Source organism: Eurosta solidaginis, chromosome 4 (assembly GCF_040869045.1).
Source record: "Eurosta solidaginis isolate ZX-2024a chromosome 4, ASM4086904v1, whole genome shotgun sequence".
Lineage (NCBI taxonomy): Eukaryota > Metazoa > Arthropoda > Insecta > Diptera > Tephritidae > Eurosta > Eurosta solidaginis.
The window spans coordinates 94,210,879-94,214,309 of record NC_090322.1 but is presented as its reverse complement, the minus strand read 5'-3'; the positions used below and the strand labels follow the sequence as shown (position 1 = coordinate 94,214,309).

At 33.6% G+C, this 3,431-nt stretch overlaps 1 long non-coding RNA gene across 1 annotated transcript; it reads right to left on the bottom strand.

Moving 5' to 3' along the window:
• Positions 1-1,371: 1,371 nt before the first annotated feature.
• LOC137248067 (uncharacterized) lies at positions 1,372-2,776 on the bottom strand. The gene is made up of 3 exons (XR_010952048.1): positions 2,474-2,776; positions 1,677-1,787; positions 1,372-1,511 (listed from the first exon to the last, which is right to left on the bottom strand). It is a non-coding gene; the product is annotated as an uncharacterized lncRNA (long non-coding RNA).
• Positions 2,777-3,431: the final 655 nt, after the last annotated feature.

The following is a 3,431-nucleotide window of genomic DNA, read 5'->3' as shown; positions in this document are numbered from 1 at the left end:
TAGATTTTCTGAAAGGAATTTCGGTGCTTTATTTATGTCGCACACTATATATCATAAATTTCACCAACAGACTTCAATATTTACTCTTTGAGAGCTCATTAATAATACAATACAATAAATAATAATAAAGGCGTGCTTTCAATAAGCGCCTATAAACTTCCACTCTTAACCATAAAAAAATAAAATAGGGTTATTAAGCTCTTATAATTGGAAATTTGTATGGAAATGCCATTTTAAAATGCTTTATAAACCTTCAATATTTTGTATGAATAATGGGATTAAATAAATATACCCCCCCATACATAAAAAATATTGAGGGTTTATAAAGTTTTTAAAATGACATTTCCATACAAATTTCCAATTACAAGAGCTTAATAAACCTATTTCATTTTTTATGAATAAGGGGGATAATTTATAACAAACATAAAATAACATTTCTTTTTATTTAACAATAAATTAGGTAATATGAACAAAAGCGTTTACTAATAGACCTCAATATTTGGACGCTTTAGGAGCTTATTAAATTTATTAAATGTATACTGTCAATAAGGGCCTGTATTAGGCTGAGGCGATTTGGCAACTTATACCGCGCCGTCGAAATTATAGTTCCTCATGTTCGTACGAACCAAAAATTTAATGTTGTTACAAACAAAAAAATTAAAAACTTAGAAGAAATCATTCGCGAATCTACACCTTTTCCATTTTGAATTCAGAAAACGTCAATTGAATTTCAGAATAGGTAATTGGATTTCAGAATTTGTTATTTGGATTTAAGAATAGTTATTTTGATTTCAGAGAACTATTATTGGATTTCAGAATAGGCAATTGGAATTCAGAATATGTGAAGTGGATTTCAAAAATAGACAATTCAATTTCGGCAGGCATCAATTGGATTTCAGATATCATACAGTTTATTGCGCAAAGTTGGAAAATAATTTGTAAGTTGAAGGCATTTCATAAATTCATTTAAATGTAAAACAGTTCGAAAGTAATTTTCTGAAATCCAATTCACACATTCTGAATTCCAATTACCTATTCTGATATCACTTTTTACATATTCTGAAATCCAGATAACTATTCTTAATCCAAATGACAAATTCTGAAATTCAATTAACTATTCTGAAAGGTGTAGTTGACCGATGAATTATGTACCTATGAATTTGGCAATGAGTGTATGTCGTACACCAATTTTTTGTTCGTGCCAACATAAGGAATTATAATTTCGACGGCGCGGTATAGCCTGCTTACTTAAATATAATTTATAACAATTTTTCATGAGGACTATATTCGAATTTCTGTAGAAGGATGCTGTTTATGTGAAGACACATGTCATCTCCGACAGAACGTGGCAGCTTATTTAGCAGCCAGTCAAAAGTCGATAATACCTGGGCGTATGGGGATTCCTTACGATCCTCCAAAAACTCCTCTTGCTTTTTTAAAATTCTATTGAAGCGCCCCCACTTCTCATCTGGACTTTGAAATAACGTAGATGGTTTCGAACGCTTTGGATTCTATAAATACAAAATGATAGGTCTGTTTATATATTTTATTTATTTATTATTTATATTTATAGAACGTCATGCTGTTGCGCATATTGCCAGACATAAACGCAGAATATGATGCTGTGGCAAATGCGCAATACTGCTTTCGATATTACCATCTGCACCCATACTCACATAGTCGTATTGGGAATCGTTGTCACTAATTTGCGTGCTGTTCACGTCCTCTGAGGGATCTAAGGAGATTGGCTTGATTCCTCACTGAAATTCGATGAAGATGTAAATGTCCTGCAAGAGAGTACATGTACAATGTTAACATTTTTTGAAGTATACACACAGAATTCAGGACAATGGATCAAACTTCGGAAAATTTTTTATCAAAATTTGAATTTTTTTAATCCGAATTTCAAAAATGGAATGTGCAAGTTAGAAGTTTCCACGAATTTTTAGAACTTTTTTTGTCGAGAGTGTTGGTTATTTTCATCCAGGCCTGCATAATAACGTTTATTTTCATTAAAAAAACATAAAAATATTTCGTTTTTTATTCGATATTCAAAAGTTCCTCCGTTGATATCAAAGTATAAAAAAAATTTATTTTTAGAGTTTGAGTATGTTTTTCCATACAAAAATTGCTCAAAAAATTACTCAAAAATTCAAATTTTTTGATTTTGTTTCTGATGGCAACGAAACAAATTAAAAAAATATTTTTTTGATTTCGTTGTCGAAAAAAAATTATTTGTTTATTTCGTTGTGCAGCCTTGTTTTCTTCCATACAACTCATGCACAAAAAGTGATTTTTCAAATCTATCGCAAGATTCACCATGTTTCTAAGAGATTTTCAGTTATCTCGATCCCTACACCACCCAAAGCAATTCGGTTTTCCATGAATTAAATTGTCACCCAGTCTCGAACTGCGTACTGAGTTTCAAGACTATGTCATCGGGAAGTTAGTTAAAAGTGGATTGCAAAATTACCTTCGTTTTTGTGAAACGTTTGGCAAGAATGCCATTTCCCCGCTAAACTCCCAATCAACTTCCTCTGAAAATTTAGGCTCATCCAACACAGCGCCGCCGCTACTGCCAGTCTTTTGCCGCTTGGATGCTCTGGCGTGGTAGCGATAGCTTTCCCGAAGGCTGGTCCACGCGTCTTTGCTTTCAATCGCTAATGTAAATAACACATACAATTAAATGTAATACTTTGCATTTGCTCACAATTGTTAAAACATGTCCGAAAAATGTCGCGAGAGGTATATAAAGATGCGTTTTGGCTTCCGTACCAATAACACATTTGCAGTTTACAGAACAACCAATATTTGTGCGAACACAAACCACATGGAAATTACAGAAAGGGTCCAACTCTGCTTGCAAATACCTGTTTATAAAAGACAAAACGCGTCTTTTGAATCTACTCCATATATTTTTGGACGTGGTTTAACAGTTTTGAACTAAAGTACATAATGACCAATTAAAATACACAAATATGGTAATTGTTTACTTTAACTCACAACTGCAAAATCCCGCGGAAATTCAAAATTACATTTCTGTCAAGTTATTTCCAAAAAACCGAAAAATTTCCCCGGAGCGCTCTGAAACCGGGGGTGAGATCCATAGTATTTTTGCGCAGAACACCTTTATGCATTGGTGGCCTTCGGCCGCGCTTATATAAAATTACCCTGGGTGGGTCCAACACCGGTTTGGAGACCAAAACTATATCCGCGCAAAAAACTTTTACCCACAGTTTTTCTTGTGGGTACTACAAAATCATCAAAACAACAACCACATGAAAATTTTCAATTTTGTTTGCAAACATCTCCGAAACGAAATAAAATTTGGAATTTCCGCCTTCGGGTTCGTGATCCTGGGTGCAAAGCGCGTCTTTTGACACCCCTCCTGATATTTTTGGAGGAGTTTTAGCAGTTGTGAGCTAAAGTAA